The following is a 23,154-nucleotide window of genomic DNA, read 5'->3' as shown; positions in this document are numbered from 1 at the left end:
GCTCTATGTTTTAGCCTCAGGTGGAAGTTAAGAGCTTCCCGGCTGAGCCGATTGGACCGCTTGTTTCCAATTTAGAAGGCACTTACATCATGGGAGGAGGACCATCCGACTTCATCTACCAATGGGAGGTAATCTTTTGCTTTTCCACTTCTGATTTCTTAGGCAAGATTTGCTTTTTCTGTCTTACTTCTCTTTAAGACACTGGTATTAGAATTTTCCGTCTGCTTGGGACTCAAATTTTGATGCACGACTTTTGGTTTGTGTGTCCAAATCTGTTCTTGATTCTCTCATCCACCTTATTTAAAGTCAAAGGGGCCGTATTATGCTTTAATTTTGGTTTTGATGTCATAGTTTGTTTTGGTTTGTTTTCTAATGTTTGTCTTGTTATCTCTCTCTCTTCATAGAAACACTCATAATATAAGCTTAGATTTATCTTTAAATTTATCAAGGTTGCTAGTGGGAAATTGCTCACATGGTGGCATGCACATTCTCGGTCTGTCACCTGTCTCACTCTCTGTAAGGATGAGTCTTTGCTAATATCAGGGTCTGAGGATGGCTCTGTCAGAGTTTGGTCCCTTATGATGTATGTAATTCTTACTTAGTTTTTTTCTTGTCGAAATTGTTCCTTTATGTTGTCTTGTCTAAAATGCTAATATGATTTTTGTAATGTTTGATGAGATGGCACAGGCTTCTACTGGTGTTCTTTATAGATATAGCTTTTCGGAACATTCTTTACGTGTCACTGATGTTGTTACGGGACATGGGTTATGCAACTCCATTATCATCTCAACCTCAGAGGATCGAACATGTAAGGTTCGTTAGTTGTTACACTTTGTACTTCTTTGAAAAGAGTGTTTGGTTATATTAGGAAATTAGTTGTCCATAGGAACACAACCAGATGCCGAGGGACTTCACTGTTGTGTAACTTCAACTGAAAAATTTTGAGGTACACAAATGATGGATCTGAATTTAGAGGTTAATTTCCCTGAATTAGATGATAGCTTATAATATATTACCTCATAACGTACTCTTAGTCTTTGTTTCAAAACAAAGTCTAACTCTGCTCCTCATGTGGAACATGCTGATGGTAAGAATCTTTCATTTCAAAATTTTACTGTAGTGGCAGTATCTTGGAAGCTTGAACAAAAGTTATTTGCTTTATTCTTTCTTTGTCCTAGCCCAATTTAAACTTTGACCTGATGAATGTAAGGATAATGTATGTGTTGTGTATGTTATGAGTTTGTGTGTAGTTTGTGTTGTTCGTGTGTTTTGTATGTTATGAGTTGTGTGTGTTGTGTATGTTTTGTGTGTATTGATATGAGTTGTGTGTTGTGTATATGTGTGTGTTGTGTGTGTAAGTTGCGTGTGTATGTTTGTGTTTTGTATATATTATGTGTGTGTAGTGTGTAGTGTGTTTATGTTTGTGTCGTGTGTTGTGTGTGTTATTTGTGTGTTGTTTGTGTGTGTGTTATGTGCGTTTTGTGTGTGTGTTTTGTATATTATATGTTGTGTGTGTGTTGTGTATGTGTATGTGTATGTGTACATGTCTATGTTATGAGTTTTGTGTGTGTCGTGTATAGTGTGTGTTGTGTTATGTTATGTGTGTGTAGTGTGTGTTGTGTGTATGTGTTGTTTGTCTGTGTGTTATGAGTTGTGTGTGTATATGTTGTTATTAGTTGTGTGTATATGTTATGTGTGTGTGTAATGTATTGTTTGTGTTGTGTGTGTGTAGTAGTGTGTGTATTGTGTTTTTAGTTGTGTGTATTGTTTGTGTGTATATGTTGTGTGTGTGTGTGTGTTGTTTGTGTGTATGTTATGAGTTGTGTGTGTATGTTTTTTGTGTGTAGTGTATTGTATGTGTGTAGTGTGTGTAATAAGTTGTGTGTATATGTGTGTGTTGTATGTATATGTTGCATGTGTGTGTGTGTTGTTATTATAAGTTGTGTATATTGTGTGTGTGTGTTGTGTATGTTATGTGTGTGTGTAGTCTGTAATGTGTGTTGTTTGTGTGTGTGTGTTGTGTAGTGTGAGTTGTGTGTATGTGTGTTATAAGTTACGTATATATGTGTGTGTTTTGTATATGTTATGTGTGTGTGTATGTATGTTATTTGTATATATGTATTGTGTATACTATGTATGTGTTGTATATGTTATATGTGTGTTGTGTATGTTGTATGTGTAGTGTGTATTGTTATGAGTTATGTATGTTTTGTGTGTTGTGTATGTTATGTATAGTGTGTAGTGTGTGTTGTTGTGAGTTATGTATGTTTTGTATATAATGTGTATTGTTATGAGTTATGTTTATATATGTTTGTGTGTTGTGTGTGTGTAGTATTTGTTGGTTGTGTGTTGTGTGTTGTTCGTGTGTATTATGAGTTGTGTGTGTATGTGGTGTGTGTTATACGTTGTATATGTATGTGTGTGTTAGTGTATGTTATTTGTATGTGTGTTATGAGTTGTGTGTTGTGTGTGTGTGGTGTATGTGTGTGTTATGAGTTGTTTGTGTATGTATGTGTAGTGTGTTGTATGAGTTATATATGGAAATGAGATATTAAAATTTGGAAAGGAATATATGTTAATGCAAAATTTGAAAGTTTATAGACACGTAAAGCCACATATAAAAAAAAAGATACTGGAATTTAGTATTATTTGAATTTGTATGCGGATTCCGATTCTTTTAACCGAATACCTGATCCGTTTGCTCACCCAATTAGGCTCTCTTCATTACATTAGCCTATCTTGTGGATCGAAGTCGGTGTCCAATAAGATCATAGGTGTTTATACATATCGATTAACGGTTGGGATGCTTTCTGCCCATGGATCTCATCCGTTAGATCGATGTGGACAAACATGGGAAAACAAAACCGGAGGGTACGATTTAGGACTTGCTTGGAGCAATCGGCGCAAAGAGCGGCGTCCGCAGGCTCCTCATCCGCCTCCTCGATTTCTCCGGCCACTTCTTGGCCTCCGCCGCCACCTTCGTAGAGTCCCCGGCGTTTTGAATACTCCTCTCCTCCGTTGTCCCCGACGACGCGCCAGCGGTGCTCCGGAAGTCCGATCACGGTGGAGGGTGATGAGTGCCGCACAACCCCGCCGGAACCTTGAGAAGAGATAGGCAGTTTCTGCTCATATTTTGCTTGAAGGTGACAGAGATAGCATATACGCACCGTGGTAGCCCGCGAGCTCCGTTTATACTCTCGTGATCCGAAACGCCTACTCTAAAATCCTCAAAACCCCTTCTTTCTTTGGCGGCGCCTCTTCGCCACCGATGGAAGTGGTGATCGCCTCCTCCCCGTTGGACGTCGGCATCGGTTGTTGGGACCTACGCTCGGGCTCCGAGCAACTCCGGTACCGCTCATGCTCCTCCGCTCCACATGGCCTCCTCTGCATAGCCGGCCGCTTTCTCGCTTCCTCGCAGCTCCGCGATTCCCTTTCCTCCGCCTCTTGCCCCATTTTCTTCTGGTCATGGGATAAGGTGAGTCCTAATCCGAACCTTTCTTCCACATCTCCACTTCACGCCCTGTTTCATACTCGTGTTGGATAAACGATCTCATAATTCTCGCTCTATGTTTCAGCCTCAGGTGGAAGTTAAGATCTTCCCGGCTGAGCCGATTGGACCGCTTGTTTCCAATTCAGAAGGCACTTACATCATCGGAGGAGGACCATCCGACATCATCTACCAATGGGAGGTAATCTTTTGCTTTTCCACTTCTGATTTCTTAGGCAAGATTTGCTTTTTCTGTCTTACTTCTCTTTAAGACACTGGTATGAAAATTTTTCGTCTGCTTGGGACTCAAATTTTGATGCACGACTTTTGGTTTGTGTGTCCAAATCTGTTCTTGATATTCTCATCCACCTTGTTTAAAGTCAAAGGGGCCGTATTATGCTTTCATTTTGGTTTTGATGTCATAGTTTGTTTTGGTTTGTTTACTAATGTTTGTCTTGTTAGCTCCCTCTCTTCATAGAAACACTCATAATAAAAGCTTAGATTTATCTTTAAATTTATCAAGGTTCATAGTGGGAAATTGCTCACATGGTGGCATGCACATTATCGGTCTGTCACCTGTCTCACTCTCTCCAAAGACGAGTCTTTGCTAATATCAGGGTCTGAGGATGGCTCTGTCAGAGTTTGGTCCCTTATGATGTATGCAATTCTTACTTAGTTTTTTTCTTGTCGAAATTGTTCCTTTATGTTGTCTTGTCTAAAATGCTAATATGATTTTTGTAATGTTTGATGACATGGCAAAGGCTTCTGCTGGTGTTCTTTATAGATATAGCTTTTCGGAACATGCTTTACGTGTCACTGATGTTGTTACGGGACATGGGTTATGCAACTCCATTATCATCTCAACCTCAGAGGATCGAACATGTAAGGTTCGTTAGTTGTTACACTTTGTACTTCTTTGAAAAGAGTGTTTGGTTATATTAGGAAATTAGTTGTCCATAGGAACACAACCAGATGCCGAGGGACTTCACTGTTGTGTAACTTCAACTGAAAAATTTTGAGGTACACAAATGATGCGTCTGAATTAAGAGGTTAATTTCCCTGAATTAGATGATAGCTTATAATATATTACCTCATAACTTACTCTTAGTCTTTGTTTCAAAACAAAGTCTAACTCTGCTCCTCAAGTGGAACATGCTGATGGTAAAAATCTTTCTTTTCAAAATTTTACTGTAGTGGCAGTATCTTGGTAGCTTGAACAAAAGTTATTTGCTTTATTCTTTCTTTGTCCTAGCCCAATTTAAACTTTGACCTGATGAATGTAATGATAATGTATGTGTTGTGTATGTTATGAGTTGTGTGTGTAGTTTGTGTGTTTGTGTGTTTTGTATGTTATGAGTTGTGTGTGTTGTGTATGTTTTGTGTGTATTGATATGAGTTGTGTGTTGTGTATATGTGTGTGTTGTGTGTGTTGTTTGTGTGTGTAAGTTGCGTGTGTATGTTTGTGTTTTGTATATGTTATGTGTGTGTAGTGTGTAGTGTGTTTATGTGTGTGTCGTGTGTTGTGTGTTATTTGTGTGTTGTTTGTGTGTGTGTTATGTTCGTTGTGTGTGTGTGTTTTGTATATTATATGTTGTGTGTGTGTTGTGTATGTGTATGTGTATGTGTACGTGTCAATGTTATGAGTTTTGTGTGTGTTGTGTATAGTGTGTGTTGTGTTATGTTATGTATGTGTAGTGTGTGTTGTGTGTATGTGTTGTTTGTGTGTGTGTTATGAGTTGTGTGTGTATATGTTGTTATTAGTTGTGTGTATATGTTATGTGTGTGTGTAGTGTATTGTTTGTGTTGTGTGTGTGTAGTAGTGTGTGTATTGTGTTATTAGTTGTTTGTATTGTGTGTATTGTTTGTGTGTATATGTTGTGTGTGTGTGTTTTGTTTGTGTATGTTATGAGTTGTGTGTGTATGTTATGTGTGTGTAGTGTATTGTATGTGTGTAGTGTTTGTTATAAGTTGTGTATATGTGTGTGTTGTGTGTATTGTTTGTGTGTATATGTTGCATGTGTGTGTGTGTTGTTGTTATAAGTTGTGTATGTTGTGTGTGTGTGTTGTGTATAGTGTGTGTTGTGTATGTTATGTGTTTGTGTAGTCTGTAATGTGTGTTGTTTGTGTGTGTGTATTGTGTAGTGTGAGTTGTGTGTATGTGTGTTATTAGTTACGTATATATGTGTGTGTTTTGTATATGTTATGTGTGTGTGTATGTATGTTATTTGTATATATGTATTGTGTATACTATGTATGTGTTGTATATGTTATATGTGTGTTGTGTATGTTGTATGTGTAGTGTGTATTGTTATGAGTTATGTATGTTTTGTGTGTTGTGTATGTTATGTATAGTGTGTAGTGTGTGTTGTTGTGAGTTATATATGTTTTGTATATAATGTGTATTGTTATGAGTTATGTTTATATATGTTTGTGTGTTGTTTGTGTGTAGTATTTGTTGGTTGTGTGTTGTGTGTTGTTCGTGTGTATTATGAGTTGTGTGTGTATGTGGTGTGTGTTATACGTTGTATATGTATGTGTGTGTTAGTGTATGTTATTTGTATGTGTGTTATGAGTTGTGTGTGTGTGGTGTATGTGTGTTATGAGTTGTTTGTGTATGTATGTGTAGTGTGTTGTATGAGTTATATATGGAAATGAGATATTAAAATTTGTAAAGGAATATATGTTAATGCAAAACTTTAAAGTTTATAGACACGTAAAGCCACATATAAAAAAAAAGATACTAGAATTTAGTATTATTTGAATTTGTATGCGGATTCGGATTCGTTTAACCGAATACCTAATCCGTTTGCTCGCCCAATTAGGCTCTCTTCATTACATTAGCCTATCTTGTGGATCGAAGTCGGTGTCCAATAAGATCATAGGTGTTTATACACATCGATTAACGGTTGAGATGCTTTCTGCCGATGGATCTCATCCGTTAGATCGATGTGGACAAACATGGGAAAACAAAACCGGAGGGTACGATTTAGGACTTGCTTGGAGCAATCGACGCAAAGAGCGGCGTCCGCAGGCTCCTCCTCCGCCTCCTCGATTTCTCCGGCCACTTCTTGGCCTCCGCCGCCACCTTCGTAGAGTCCCCGACGTTTTGAATACTCCTTTCCTCCGTTGTCCCCGACGACGCGCCAGCGGTGCTCCGGAAGTCCGATCACGGTGGAGGGTGATGAGTGCCGCACAACCCCGCCGGAACCGTGAGAAGAGATAGGCAGTTTCTGCTCATATTTTGCTTGAAGGTGACAGAGATAGCATATACGCACCGTGGTAGCCCGCGAGCTCCGTTTATACTCTCGTGATCCGAAACGCCTACTCTAAAATCCTCAAAACCCCTTCTTTCTTTGGCGGCGCCTCTTCGCCACCGATGGAAATGGTGATCGCCTCCTCCCCGGTGGATGTCGGCATCGGTTGTTGGGACCTACGCTCGGGCTCCGAGCAACTCCGGTATCGCTCATGCTCCTCCGCTCCACATGGCCTCCTCTGCATAGCCGAACGCTTTCTCGCTTCCTCGCAGCTCCGCGATTCCCCTTCCTCCGCCCCTTGCCCCATTTTCTTCTGGTCATGGGATAAGGTGAGTCCTAATCCGAACCTTTCTTCCACATCTCCACTTCACGCCCTGTTTCATACTCGTGTTGGATAAACGATCTCATAATTCTCGCTCTATGTTTCAACCTCAGGTGGAAGTTAGGAGCTTCCCGGCTGAGCCGATTGGACCGCTTGTTTCCAATTCAGAAGGCACTTACATCATGGGAGGAGGACCATCCGACATCATCTACCAATGGGAGGTAATCTTTTGCTTTTCCACTTCTGATTTCTTAGGCAAGATTTGCTTTTTCTGTCTTACTTCTCTTTAAGACACTGGTATGAGAATTTTTCATCTGCTTGGGACTCAAATTTTGATGCACGACTTTTGGTTTGTGTCCAAATCTGTTCTTGATATTCTCATCCACCTTGTTTAAAGTCAAAGGGGCCGTATTATGCTTTCATTTTGGTTTTGATGTCATAGTTTGTTTTGTTTTGTTTTCTAATGTTTGTCTTGTTAGCTCCCTCTCTTCATAGAAACACTCATAATAAAAGCTTAGATTTATCTTTAAATTTATCAAGGTTGCTAGTGGGAAATTACTCACATGGTGACATGCACATTATCGGTCTGTCACCTGTCTCACTCTCTCCAAGGACGAGTCTTTGCTAATATCAGGGTCTGAGGATGGCTCTGTCAGAGTTTGGTCCCTTATGATGTATGTAATTTTTACTTAGTCTTTTTCTTGTCGAAATTGTTCCTTGATGTTGTCTTGTCTAAAATGCTAATATGATTTTTGTAATGTTTGATGACATGGCAAAGGCTTCTGCTGGTGTTCTTTATAGATATAGCTTTTCGGAACATGCTTTACGTGTCACTGATGTTGTTACGGGACATGGGTTATGCAACTCCATTATCATCTCAACCTCAGAGGATCGAACATGTAAGGTTCGTTAGTTGTTACACTTTGTACTTCTTTGAAAAGAGTGGTTGGTTATATTAGGAAATTAGTTGTCCAGAGGAACACAACCAGATGCCGAGGGACTTCACTGTTGTGTAACTTCAACTGAAAAATTTTGAGGTACACAAATGATGCATCTGAATTAAGAGGTTAATTTCCCTGAATTAGATGATAGCTTATAATATATTACCTCAGAACTTACTCTTAGTCTTTGTTTCAAAACAAAGTCTAACTCTGCTCCTCAAGTGGAACATGCTGATGGTAAGAATCTTTCTTTTCAAAATTTTACTGTAGTGGCAGTATCTTGGTAGCTTGAACAAAAGTTATTTGCTTTATTCTTTTTTTGTCCTAGCCAAATTTAAACTTTGACCTGATGAATGTAATGATAATGTATGTGTTGTGTATGTTATGAGTTATGTGTGTAGTTTGTGTGTTTTGTATGTTATGAGTTGTGTGTGTTGTGTATGTTTTGTGTGTATTGATATGAGTTGTGTGTTGTGTATATGTGTGTGTTGTGTGTGTTGTTTGTGTGTGTAAGTTGCGTGTGTTTGTTTGTGTTTTGTATATTTTATCTGTGTGTAGTGTGTAGTGTGTTTATGTGTGTGTCGTTGTGTGTGTTATTTGTGTGTGTGTTATGTGCGTTGTGTGTGTGTGTTTTGTATATTATATGTTGTGTGTGTGTTGTGTATGTGTATGTGTATTTGTACGTGTCTATGTTATGAGTTTTGTGTGTGTTGTGTTATGTTATGTGTGTGTAGTGTGTGTTGTGTGTATGTGTTGTTTGTGTGTGTGTTATGAGTTGTGTGTGTATATGTTGTTATTAGTTGTGTATATGTTATGTGTGTGTGTTGTGTATGTGTATGTGTATGTGTACGTGTCAATGTTATGAGTTTTGTGTGTGTTGTGTATAGTGTGTGTTGTGTTATGTTATGTATGTGTAGTGTGTGTTGTGTGTATGTGTTGTTTGTGTGTGTGTTATGAGTTGTGTGTGTATATGTTGTTATTAGTTGTGTGTATATGTTATGTGTGTGTGTAGTGTATTGTTTGTGTTGTGTGTGTGTAGTAGTGTGTGTATTGTGTTATTAGTTGTTTGTATTGTGTGTATTGTTTGTGTGTATATGTTGTGTGTGTGTGTTTTGTTTGTGTATGTTATGAGTTGTGTGTGTATGTTATGTGTGTGTAGTGTATTGTATGTGTGTAGTGTTTGTTATAAGTTGTGTATATGTGTGTGTTGTGTGTATTGTTTGTGTGTATATGTTGCATGTGTGTGTGTGTTGTTGTTATAAGTTGTGTATGTTGTGTGTGTGTGTTGTGTATAGTGTGTGTTGTGTATGTTATGTGTTTGTGTAGTCTGTAATGTGTGTTGTTTGTGTGTGTGTATTGTGTAGTGTGAGTTGTGTGTATGTGTGTTATTAGTTACGTATATATGTGTGTGTTTTGTATATGTTATGTGTGTGTGTATGTATGTTATTTGTATATATGTATTGTGTATACTATGTATGTGTTGTATATGTTATATGTGTGTTGTGTATGTTGTATGTGTAGTGTGTATTGTTATGAGTTATGTATGTTTTGTGTGTTGTGTATGTTATGTATAGTGTGTAGTGTGTGTTGTTGTGAGTTATATATGTTTTGTATATAATGTGTATTGTTATGAGTTATGTTTATATATGTTTGTGTGTTGTTTGTGTGTAGTATTTGTTGGTTGTGTTGTGTGTTGTTCGTGTGTATTATGAGTTGTGTGTGTATGTGGTGTGTGTTATACGTTGTATATGTATGTGTGTGTTAGTGTATGTTATTTGTATGTGTGTTATGAGTTGTGTGTGTGTGGTGTATGTGTGTTATGAGTTGTTTGTGTATGTATGTGTAGTGTGTTGTATGAGTTATATATGGAAATGAGATATTAAAATTTGTAAAGGAATATATGTTAATGCAAAACTTTAAAGTTTATAGACACGTAAAGCCACATATAAAAAAAAAGATACTAGAATTTAGTATTATTTGAATTTGTATGCGGATTCGGATTCGTTTAACCGAATACCTAATCCGTTTGCTCGCCCAATTAGGCTCTCTTCATTACATTAGCCTATCTTGTGGATCGAAGTCGGTGTCCAATAAGATCATAGGTGTTTATACACATCGATTAACGGTTGAGATGCTTTCTGCCGATGGATCTCATCCGTTAGATCGATGTGGACAAACATGGGAAAACAAAACCGGAGGGTACGATTTAGGACTTGCTTGGAGCAATCGACGCAAAGAGCGGCGTCCGCAGGCTCCTCCTCCGCCTCCTCGATTTCTCCGGCCACTTCTTGGCCTCCGCCGCCACCTTCGTAGAGTCCCCGACGTTTTGAATACTCCTTTCCTCCGTTGTCCCCGACGACGCGCCAGCGGTGCTCCGGAAGTCCGATCACGGTGGAGGGTGATGAGTGCCGCACAACCCCGCCGGAACCGTGAGAAGAGATAGGCAGTTTCTGCTCATATTTTGCTTGAAGGTGACAGAGATAGCATATACGCACCGTGGTAGCCCGCGAGCTCCGTTTATACTCTCGTGATCCGAAACGCCTACTCTAAAATCCTCAAAACCCCTTCTTTCTTTGGCGGCGCCTCTTCGCCACCGATGGAAATGGTGATCGCCTCCTCCCCGGTGGATGTCGGCATCGGTTGTTGGGACCTACGCTCGGGCTCCGAGCAACTCCGGTATCGCTCATGCTCCTCCGCTCCACATGGCCTCCTCTGCATAGCCGAACGCTTTCTCGCTTCCTCGCAGCTCCGCGATTCCCCTTCCTCCGCCCCTTGCCCCATTTTCTTCTGGTCATGGGATAAGGTGAGTCCTAATCCGAACCTTTCTTCCACATCTCCACTTCACGCCCTGTTTCATACTCGTGTTGGATAAACGATCTCATAATTCTCGCTCTATGTTTCAACCTCAGGTGGAAGTTAGGAGCTTCCCGGCTGAGCCGATTGGACCGCTTGTTTCCAATTCAGAAGGCACTTACATCATGGGAGGAGGACCATCCGACATCATCTACCAATGGGAGGTAATCTTTTGCTTTTCCACTTCTGATTTCTTAGGCAAGATTTGCTTTTTCTGTCTTACTTCTCTTTAAGACACTGGTATGAGAATTTTTCATCTGCTTGGGACTCAAATTTTGATGCACGACTTTTGGTTTGTGTCCAAATCTGTTCTTGATATTCTCATCCACCTTGTTTAAAGTCAAAGGGGCCGTATTATGCTTTCATTTTGGTTTTGATGTCATAGTTTGTTTTGTTTTGTTTTCTAATGTTTGTCTTGTTAGCTCCCTCTCTTCATAGAAACACTCATAATAAAAGCTTAGATTTATCTTTAAATTTATCAAGGTTGCTAGTGGGAAATTACTCACATGGTGACATGCACATTATCGGTCTGTCACCTGTCTCACTCTCTCCAAGGACGAGTCTTTGCTAATATCAGGGTCTGAGGATGGCTCTGTCAGAGTTTGGTCCCTTATGATGTATGTAATTTTTACTTAGTCTTTTTCTTGTCGAAATTGTTCCTTGATGTTGTCTTGTCTAAAATGCTAATATGATTTTTGTAATGTTTGATGACATGGCAAAGGCTTCTGCTGGTGTTCTTTATAGATATAGCTTTTCGGAACATGCTTTACGTGTCACTGATGTTGTTACGGGACATGGGTTATGCAACTCCATTATCATCTCAACCTCAGAGGATCGAACATGTAAGGTTCGTTAGTTGTTACACTTTGTACTTCTTTGAAAAGAGTGGTTGGTTATATTAGGAAATTAGTTGTCCAGAGGAACACAACCAGATGCCGAGGGACTTCACTGTTGTGTAACTTCAACTGAAAAATTTTGAGGTACACAAATGATGCATCTGAATTAAGAGGTTAATTTCCCTGAATTAGATGATAGCTTATAATATATTACCTCAGAACTTACTCTTAGTCTTTGTTTCAAAACAAAGTCTAACTCTGCTCCTCAAGTGGAACATGCTGATGGTAAGAATCTTTCTTTTCAAAATTTTACTGTAGTGGCAGTATCTTGGTAGCTTGAACAAAAGTTATTTGCTTTATTCTTTTTTTGTCCTAGCCAAATTTAAACTTTGACCTGATGAATGTAATGATAATGTATGTGTTGTGTATGTTATGAGTTATGTGTGTAGTTTGTGTGTTTTGTATGTTATGAGTTGTGTGTGTTGTGTATGTTTTGTGTGTATTGATATGAGTTGTGTGTTGTGTATATGTGTGTGTTGTGTGTGTTGTTTGTGTGTGTAAGTTGCGTGTGTTTGTTTGTGTTTTGTATATTTTATCTGTGTGTAGTGTGTAGTGTGTTTATGTGTGTGTCGTTGTGTGTGTTATTTGTGTGTGTGTTATGTGCGTTGTGTGTGTGTGTTTTGTATATTATATGTTGTGTGTGTGTTGTGTATGTGTATGTGTATTTGTACGTGTCTATGTTATGAGTTTTGTGTGTGTTGTGTTATGTTATGTGTGTGTAGTGTGTGTTGTGTGTATGTGTTGTTTGTGTGTGTGTTATGAGTTGTGTGTGTATATGTTGTTATTAGTTGTGTATATGTTATGTGTGTGTGTTGTGTATGTGTATGTGTATGTGTACGTGTCAATGTTATGAGTTTTGTGTGTGTTGTGTATAGTGTGTGTTGTGTTATGTTATGTATGTGTAGTGTGTGTTGTGTGTATGTGTTGTTTGTGTGTGTGTTATGAGTTGTGTGTGTATATGTTGTTATTAGTTGTGTGTATATGTTATGTGTGTGTGTAGTGTATTGTTTGTGTTGTGTGTGTGTAGTAGTGTGTGTATTGTGTTATTAGTTGTTTGTATTGTGTGTATTGTTTGTGTGTATATGTTGTGTGTGTGTGTTTTGTTTGTGTATGTTATGAGTTGTGTGTGTATGTTATGTGTGTGTAGTGTATTGTATGTGTGTAGTGTTTGTTATAAGTTGTGTATATGTGTGTGTTGTGTGTATTGTTTGTGTGTATATGTTGCATGTGTGTGTGTGTTGTTGTTATAAGTTGTGTATGTTGTGTGTGTGTGTTGTGTATAGTGTGTGTTGTGTATGTTATGTGTTTGTGTAGTCTGTAATGTGTGTTGTTTGTGTGTGTGTATTGTGTAGTGTGAGTTGTGTGTATGTGTGTTATTAGTTACGTATATATGTGTGTGTTTTGTATATGTTATGTGTGTGTGTATGTATGTTATTTGTATATATGTATTGTGTATACTATGTATGTGTTGTATATGTTATATGTGTGTTGTGTATGTTGTATGTGTAGTGTGTATTGTTATGAGTTATGTATGTTTTGTGTGTTGTGTATGTTATGTATAGTGTGTAGTGTGTGTTGTTGTGAGTTATATATGTTTTGTATATAATGTGTATTGTTATGAGTTATGTTTATATATGTTTGTGTGTTGTTTGTGTGTAGTATTTGTTGGTTGTGTTGTGTGTTGTTCGTGTGTATTATGAGTTGTGTGTGTATGTGGTGTGTGTTATACGTTGTATATGTATGTGTGTGTTAGTGTATGTTATTTGTATGTGTGTTATGAGTTGTGTGTGTGTGGTGTATGTGTGTTATGAGTTGTTTGTGTATGTATGTGTAGTGTGTTGTATGAGTTATATATGGAAATGAGATATTAAAATTTGTAAAGGAATATATGTTAATGCAAAACTTTAAAGTTTATAGACACGTAAAGCCACATATAAAAAAAAAGATACTAGAATTTAGTATTATTTGAATTTGTATGCGGATTCGGATTCGTTTAACCGAATACCTAATCCGTTTGCTCGCCCAATTAGGCTCTCTTCATTACATTAGCCTATCTTGTGGATCGAAGTCGGTGTCCAATAAGATCATAGGTGTTTATACACATCGATTAACGGTTGAGATGCTTTCTGCCGATGGATCTCATCCGTTAGATCGATGTGGACAAACATGGGAAAACAAAACCGGAGGGTACGATTTAGGACTTGCTTGGAGCAATCGACGCAAAGAGCGGCGTCCGCAGGCTCCTCCTCCGCCTCCTCGATTTCTCCGGCCACTTCTTGGCCTCCGCCGCCACCTTCGTAGAGTCCCCGACGTTTTGAATACTCCTTTCCTCCGTTGTCCCCGACGACGCGCCAGCGGTGCTCCGGAAGTCCGATCACGGTGGAGGGTGATGAGTGCCGCACAACCCCGCCGGAACCGTGAGAAGAGATAGGCAGTTTCTGCTCATATTTTGCTTGAAGGTGACAGAGATAGCATATACGCACCGTGGTAGCCCGCGAGCTCCGTTTATACTCTCGTGATCCGAAACGCCTACTCTAAAATCCTCAAAACCCCTTCTTTCTTTGGCGGCGCCTCTTCGCCACCGATGGAAATGGTGATCGCCTCCTCCCCGGTGGATGTCGGCATCGGTTGTTGGGACCTACGCTCGGGCTCCGAGCAACTCCGGTATCGCTCATGCTCCTCCGCTCCACATGGCCTCCTCTGCATAGCCGAACGCTTTCTCGCTTCCTCGCAGCTCCGCGATTCCCCTTCCTCCGCCCCTTGCCCCATTTTCTTCTGGTCATGGGATAAGGTGAGTCCTAATCCGAACCTTTCTTCCACATCTCCACTTCACGCCCTGTTTCATACTCGTGTTGGATAAACGATCTCATAATTCTCGCTCTATGTTTCAACCTCAGGTGGAAGTTAGGAGCTTCCCGGCTGAGCCGATTGGACCGCTTGTTTCCAATTCAGAAGGCACTTACATCATGGGAGGAGGACCATCCGACATCATCTACCAATGGGAGGTAATCTTTTGCTTTTCCACTTCTGATTTCTTAGGCAAGATTTGCTTTTTCTGTCTTACTTCTCTTTAAGACACTGGTATGAGAATTTTTCATCTGCTTGGGACTCAAATTTTGATGCACGACTTTTGGTTTGTGTCCAAATCTGTTCTTGATATTCTCATCCACCTTGTTTAAAGTCAAAGGGGCCGTATTATGCTTTCATTTTGGTTTTGATGTCATAGTTTGTTTTGTTTTGTTTTCTAATGTTTGTCTTGTTAGCTCCCTCTCTTCATAGAAACACTCATAATAAAAGCTTAGATTTATCTTTAAATTTATCAAGGTTGCTAGTGGGAAATTACTCACATGGTGACATGCACATTATCGGTCTGTCACCTGTCTCACTCTCTCCAAGGACGAGTCTTTGCTAATATCAGGGTCTGAGGATGGCTCTGTCAGAGTTTGGTCCCTTATGATGTATGTAATTTTTACTTAGTCTTTTTCTTGTCGAAATTGTTCCTTGATGTTGTCTTGTCTAAAATGCTAATATGATTTTTGTAATGTTTGATGACATGGCAAAGGCTTCTGCTGGTGTTCTTTATAGATATAGCTTTTCGGAACATGCTTTACGTGTCACTGATGTTGTTACGGGACATGGGTTATGCAACTCCATTATCATCTCAACCTCAGAGGATCGAACATGTAAGGTTCGTTAGTTGTTACACTTTGTACTTCTTTGAAAAGAGTGGTTGGTTATATTAGGAAATTAGTTGTCCAGAGGAACACAACCAGATGCCGAGGGACTTCACTGTTGTGTAACTTCAACTGAAAAATTTTGAGGTACACAAATGATGCATCTGAATTAAGAGGTTAATTTCCCTGAATTAGATGATAGCTTATAATATATTACCTCAGAACTTACTCTTAGTCTTTGTTTCAAAACAAAGTCTAACTCTGCTCCTCAAGTGGAACATGCTGATGGTAAGAATCTTTCTTTTCAAAATTTTACTGTAGTGGCAGTATCTTGGTAGCTTGAACAAAAGTTATTTGCTTTATTCTTTTTTTGTCCTAGCCAAATTTAAACTTTGACCTGATGAATGTAATGATAATGTATGTGTTGTGTATGTTATGAGTTATGTGTGTAGTTTGTGTGTTTTGTATGTTATGAGTTGTGTGTGTTGTGTATGTTTTGTGTGTATTGATATGAGTTGTGTGTTGTGTATATGTGTGTGTTGTGTGTGTTGTTTGTGTGTGTAAGTTGCGTGTGTTTGTTTGTGTTTTGTATATTTTATCTGTGTGTAGTGTGTAGTGTGTTTATGTGTGTGTCGTTGTGTGTGTTATTTGTGTGTGTGTTATGTGCGTTGTGTGTGTGTGTTTTGTATATTATATGTTGTGTGTGTGTTGTGTATGTGTATGTGTATTTGTACGTGTCTATGTTATGAGTTTTGTGTGTGTTGTGTTATGTTATGTGTGTGTAGTGTGTGTTGTGTGTATGTGTTGTTTGTGTGTGTGTTATGAGTTGTGTGTGTATATGTTGTTATTAGTTGTGTATATGTTATGTGTGTGTGTTGTGTATGTGTATGTGTATGTGTACGTGTCAATGTTATGAGTTTTGTGTGTGTTGTGTATAGTGTGTGTTGTGTTATGTTATGTATGTGTAGTGTGTGTTGTGTGTATGTGTTGTTTGTGTGTGTGTTATGAGTTGTGTGTGTATATGTTGTTATTAGTTGTGTGTATATGTTATGTGTGTGTGTAGTGTATTGTTTGTGTTGTGTGTGTGTAGTAGTGTGTGTATTGTGTTATTAGTTGTTTGTATTGTGTGTATTGTTTGTGTGTATATGTTGTGTGTGTGTGTTTTGTTTGTGTATGTTATGAGTTGTGTGTGTATGTTATGTGTGTGTAGTGTATTGTATGTGTGTAGTGTTTGTTATAAGTTGTGTATATGTGTGTGTTGTGTGTATTGTTTGTGTGTATATGTTGCATGTGTGTGTGTGTTGTTGTTATAAGTTGTGTATGTTGTGTGTGTGTGTTGTGTATAGTGTGTGTTGTGTATGTTATGTGTTTGTGTAGTCTGTAATGTGTGTTGTTTGTGTGTGTGTATTGTGTAGTGTGAGTTGTGTGTATGTGTGTTATTAGTTACGTATATATGTGTGTGTTTTGTATATGTTATGTGTGTGTGTATGTATGTTATTTGTATATATGTATTGTGTATACTATGTATGTGTTGTATATGTTATATGTGTGTTGTGTATGTTGTATGTGTAGTGTGTATTGTTATGAGTTATGTATGTTTTGTGTGTTGTGTATGTTATGTATAGTGTGTAGTGTGTGTTGTTGTGAGTTATATATGTTTTGTATATAATGTGTATTGTTATGAGTTATGTTTATATATGTTTGTGTGTTGTTTGTGTGTAGTATTTGTTGGTTGTGTTGTGTGTTGTTCGTGTGTATTATGAGTTGTGTGTGTATGTGGTGTGTGTTATACGTTGTATATGTATGTGTGTGTTAGTGTATGTTATTTGTATGTGTGTTATGAGTTGTGTGTGTGTGGTGTATGTGTGTTATGAGTTGTTTGTGTATGTATGTGTAGTGTGTTGTATGAGTTATATATGGAAATGAGATATTAAAATTTGTAAAGGAATATATGTTAATGCAAAACTTTAAAGTTTATAGACACGTAAAGCCACATATAAAAAAAAAGATACTAGAATTTAGTATTATTTGAATTTGTATGCGGATTCGGATTCGTTTAACCGAATACCTAATCCGTTTGCTCGCCCAATTAGGCTCTCTTCATTACATTAGCCTATCTTGTGGATCGAAGTCGGTGTCCAATAAGATCATAGGTGTTTATACACATCGATTAACGGTTGAGATGCTTTCTGCCGATGGATCTCATCCGTTAGATCGATGTGGACAAACATGGGAAAACAAAACCGGAGGGTACGATTTAGGACTTGCTTGGAGCAATCGACGCAAAGAGCGGCGTCCGCAGGCTCCTCCTCCGCCTCCTCGATTTCTCCGGCCACTTCTTGGCCTCCGCCGCCACCTTCGTAGAGTCCCCGACGTTTTGAATACTCCTTTCCTCCGTTGTCCCCGACGACGCGCCAGCGGTGCTCCGGAAGTCCGATCACGGTGGAGGGTGATGAGTGCCGCACAACCCCGCCGGAACCGTGAGAAGAGATAGGCAGTTTCTGCTCATATTTTGCTTGAAGGTGACAGAGATAGCATATACGCACCGTGGTAGCCCGCGAGCTCCGTTTATACTCTCGTGATCCGAAACGCCTACTCTAAAATCCTCAAAACCCCTTCTTTCTTTGGCGGCGCCTCTTCGCCACCGATGGAAATGGTGATCGCCTCCTCCCCGGTGGATGTCGGCATCGGTTGTTGGGACCTACGCTCGGGCTCCGAGCAACTCCGGTATCGCTCATGCTCCTCCGCTCCACATGGCCTCCTCTGCATAGCCGAACGCTTTCTCGCTTCCTCGCAGCTCCGCGATTCCCCTTCCTCCGCCCCTTGCCCCATTTTCTTCTGGTCATGGGATAAGGTGAGTCCTAATCCGAACCTTTCTTCCACATCTCCACTTCACGCCCTGTTTCATACTCGTGTTGGATAAACGATCTCATAATTCTCGCTCTATGTTTCAACCTCAGGTGGAAGTTAGGAGCTTCCCGGCTGAGCCGATTGGACCGCTTGTTTCCAATTCAGAAGGCACTTACATCATGGGAGGAGGACCATCCGACATCATCTACCAATGGGAGGTAATCTTTTGCTTTTCCACTTCTGATTTCTTAGGCAAGATTTGCTTTTTCTGTCTTACTTCTCTTTAAGACACTGGTATGAGAATTTTTCATCTGCTTGGGACTCAAATTTTGATGCACGACTTTTGGTTTGTGTCCAAATCTGTTCTTGATATTCTCATCCACCTTGTTTAAAGTCAAAGGGGCCGTATTATGCTTTCATTTTGGTTTTGATGTCATAGTTTGTTTTGTTTTGTTTTCTAATGTTTGTCTTGTTAGCTCCCTCTCTTCATAGAAACACTCATAATAAAAGCTTAGATTTATCTTTAAATTTATCAAGGTTGCTAGTGGGAAATTACTCACATGGTGACATGCACATTATCGGTCTGTCACCTGTCTCACTCTCTCCAAGGACGAGTCTTTGCTAATATCAGGGTCTGAGGATGGCTCTGTCAGAGTTTGGTCCCTTATGATGTATGTAATTTTTACTTAGTCTTTTTCTTGTCGAAATTGTTCCTTGATGTTGTCTTGTCTAAAATGCTAATATGATTTTTGTAATGTTTGATGACATGGCAAAGGCTTCTGCTGGTGTTCTTTATAGATATAGCTTTTCGGAACATGCTTTACGTGTCACTGATGTTGTTACGGGACATGGGTTATGCAACTCCATTATCATCTCAACCTCAGAGGATCGAACATGTAAGGTTCGTTAGTTGTTACACTTTGTACTTCTTTGAAAAGAGTGGTTGGTTATATTAGGAAATTAGTTGTCCAGAGGAACACAACCAGATGCCGAGGGACTTCACTGTTGTGTAACTTCAACTGAAAAATTTTGAGGTACACAAATGATGCATCTGAATTAAGAGGTTAATTTCCCTGAATTAGATGATAGCTTATAATATATTACCTCAGAACTTACTCTTAGTCTTTGTTTCAAAACAAAGTCTAACTCTGCTCCTCAAGTGGAACATGCTGATGGTAAGAATCTTTCTTTTCAAAATTTTACTGTAGTGGCAGTATCTTGGTAGCTTGAACAAAAGTTATTTGCTTTATTCTTTTTTTGTCCTAGCCAAATTTAAACTTTGACCTGATGAATGTAATGATAATGTATGTGTTGTGTATGTTATGAGTTATGTGTGTAGTTTGTGTGTTTTGTATGTTATGAGTTGTGTGTGTTGTGTATGTTTTGTGTGTATTGATATGAGTTGTGTGTTGTGTATATGTGTGTGTTGTGTGTGTTGTTTGTGTGTGTAAGTTGCGTGTGTTTGTTTGTGTTTTGTATATTTTATCTGTGTGTAGTGTGTAGTGTGTTTATGTGTGTGTCGTTGTGTGTGTTATTTGTGTGTGTGTTATGTGCGTTGTGTGTGTGTGTTTTGTATATTATATGTTGTGTGTGTGTTGTGTATGTGTATGTGTATTTGTACGTGTCTATGTTATGAGTTTTGTGTGTGTTGTGTTATGTTATGTGTGTGTAGTGTGTGTTGTGTGTATGTGTTGTTTGTGTGTGTGTTATGAGTTGTGTGTGTATATGTTGTTATTAGTTGTGTATATGTTATGTGTGTGTGTTGTGTGTGTGTAGTCTATTGTTTGTGTTGTGTGTGTGTAGTAGTGTGTGTATTGTGTTATTAGTTGTGTATTGTGTGTATTGTTTGTGTGAATATGTTGTGTGTGTGTGTGTTGTTTGTGTATCGATATGAGTTGTGTGTTGTGTATATGTGTGTGTTGTGTATGTTGTTTGTGTGTGTAAGTTGCGTGTGTATGTTTGTGTTTTGTATATGTTATGTGTGTGTAGTGTGTAGTGTGTTTATTTGTGTGTCGTGTGTTGTGTGTGTTATTTGTGTGTTGTTAGTGTGTGTGTTATGTGCGTTATGTGTGTGTGTTTTGTATATTATACGTTGTGTGTGTGTTGTGTATGTGTATGTGTACGTGTCTATTTTATGAGTTTTGTGTGTGTTGTGTATAGTGTGTGTTGTGTTATGTTATGTGTGTGTAGTGTGTGTTGTGTGTATGTGTTGTTTGTGTGTGTGTTATGAGTTGTGTGTGTATATGTTGTTATTAGTTGTGTGTATATGTTATGTGTGTGTGTTGGGTGTGTGTAGTGTATTGTTTGTGTTGTGTGTGTGTAGTAGTGTGTGTATTGTGTTATTAGTTGTGTGTATTGTTTGTTTGTATATGTTGTGTGTGTGTGTGTTGTTTGTGTATGTTATGAGTTGTGTGTGTATGTTATGTGTGTGTAGTGTATTGTATGTGTGTAGTGTGTGTTATAAGTTGTGTGTATATGTGTGTGTTGTGTGTATTGTTTGTGTGTATATGTTGCATGTGTGTGTGTGTTGTTGTTATAAGTTGTGTATGTTGTGTGTGTGTTGTGTATAGTGTGTGTTGTGTATGTTATGTGTGTGTGTAGTCTGTAATGTGTGTTGTTTGTGTGTGTGTATTGTGTAGTGTGAGTTGTGTGTATGTGTGTTATAAGTTACGTATATATGTGTGTGTTTTGTATATGTTATGTGTGTGTGTATGTATGTTATTTGTATATATGTATTGTGTATACTATGTATGTGTTGTATATGTTATATGTGTGTTGTGTATGTTGTATGTGTAGTGTGTATTGTTATGAGTTATGTATGTTTTGTGTGTTGTGTATGTTATGTATAGTGTGTAGTGTGTGTTGTTGTGAGTTATGTATGTTTTGTATATAATGTGTATTGTTATGAGTTATGTTTATATATGTTTGTGTGTTGTGTATGTGTACTATTTGTTGGTTGTGTGTTGTGTGTTGTTCGTGTGTATTATGAGTTGTGTGTGTATGTGGTGTGTGTTATACGTTGTATATGTATGTGTGTGTTAGTGTATGTTATTTGTATGTGTGTTATGAGTTGTGTTGTGTGTGTGTGGTGTATGTGTGTGTTATGAGTTGTTTGTGTATGAATGTGTAGTGTGTTGTATGAGTTATATATGGAAATGAGATATTAAAATTTGTAAAGGAATATATGTTATTGCCAAACTTGAAAGTTTATAGACACGTAAAGCCACATATAAAAAAAAGATACTGGAATTTAGTATTATTTGAATTTGTATGCGGATTCGGATTCGTTTAACCGAATACCTGATCCGTTTGCTCACCCAATTAGGCTCTCTTCATTACATTAGCCTATCTTGTGGATCGAAGTCGGTGTCCAATAAGATCATAGGTGTTTATACACATCGATTAACGGTTGAGATGCTTTCTGCCGATGGATCTCATCCGTTAGATCGATGTGGACAAACATGGGAAAACAAAACCGGAGGGTACGATTTAGGACTTGCTTGGAGCAATCGGCGCAAAGAGCGGCGTCCGCAGGCTCCTCCTCCGCCTCCTCGATTTGTCCGGCCACTTCTTGGCCTCCGCCGCCACCTTCGTAGAGTCCCCGACGTTTTGAATACTCCTCTCCTCCGTTGTCCCCGACGACGCGCCAGCGGTGCTTCGGAAGTCCGATCACGGTGGAGGGTGATGAGTGCCGCACAACCCCGCCGGAACCTTGAGAAGAGATAGGCAGTTTCTGCTCATATTTTGCTTGAAGGTGACAGAGATAGCATATACGCACCGTGGTAGCCCGCGAGCTCCGTTTATACTCTCGTGATCCGAAACGCCTACTCTAAAATCCTCAAAACCCCTTCTTTCTTTTGCGGCGCCTCTTCGCCACCGATGGAAGTGGTGATCGCCTCCTCCCCGGTGGACGTCGGCATCGGTTGTTGGGACCTACGCTCGGGCTCCGAGCAACTCCGGTACCGCTCTTGCTCCTCCGCTCCACATGGCCTCCTCTGCATAGCCGGCCGCTTTCTCGCTTCCTCGCAGCTCCGCGATTCCCCTTCCTCCGCCTCTTGCCCCATTTTCTTCTGGTCCTGGGATAAGGTGAGTCCTAATCCGAACCTTTCTTCCACATCTCCACTTCACGCCCTGTTTCATACTCGTATTGTATAAACGATCTCATAATTCTCGATCTATGTTTCAGCCTCAGGTGGAAGTCAAGAGCTTCTCGGCTGAGCCGATTGGACCGCTTGTTTCCAATTCAGAAGGCACTTACATCATGGGAGGAGGACCATCCGACATCATCTACCAATGGGAGGTAATCTTTTGCTTTTCCACTTCTGATTTCTTAGGCAAGATTTGCTTTTTCTGTCTTACTTCTCTTTAAGACACTGGTATGAGAATTTTCCGTCTGCTTGGGAGTCAAATTTTGATGCACGGCTTTTGGTTTGTGTGTCCAAATCTGTTCTTGATTCTCTCATCCACCATGTTTAAAGTCAAAGGGGCCGTATTATGCTTTCATTTTGGTTTTGATGTCATAGTTTGTTTTGTTTTGTTTTCTAATGTTTGTCTTGTTAGCTCCCTCTCTTCATAGAAACACTCATAATAAAAGCTTAGATTTATCTTTAAATTTATCAAGGTTGCTAGTGGGAAATTGCTCACATGGTGGCATGCACATTATCGGTCTGTCACCTGTCTCACTCTCTCCAAGGACGAGTCTTTGCTAATATCAGGGTCTGAGGATGGCTCTGTCAGAGTTTGGTCCCTTATGATGTATGTAATTCTTACTTAGTTTTTTTCTTGTCGAAATTGTTCCTTTATGTTGTCTTGTCTAAAATGCTAATATGATTTTTGTAATGTTTGATGACATGGCAAAGGCTTCTGCTGGTGTTCTT

The 23,154-nt window shown here is 39.2% G+C and overlaps 1 pseudogene; it reads left to right on the top strand.

Annotated features, from left to right (window-relative positions):
• LOC135586170 (protein ROOT INITIATION DEFECTIVE 3-like) overlaps positions 1 to 19,072 on the top strand; it is a 36,341-nt pseudogene extending 17,269 nt beyond the window's left edge.
• The last annotated feature ends 4,082 nt before the right edge of the window (positions 19,073 to 23,154 follow it).

This window comes from Musa acuminata, unplaced genomic scaffold (genome assembly GCF_036884655.1).
Source record: "Musa acuminata AAA Group cultivar baxijiao unplaced genomic scaffold, Cavendish_Baxijiao_AAA HiC_scaffold_1137, whole genome shotgun sequence".
In the NCBI taxonomy this organism is placed as follows: Eukaryota; Viridiplantae; Streptophyta; class Magnoliopsida; order Zingiberales; family Musaceae; genus Musa; species Musa acuminata.
This window is presented reverse-complemented; position numbering and strand designations above follow the sequence as displayed.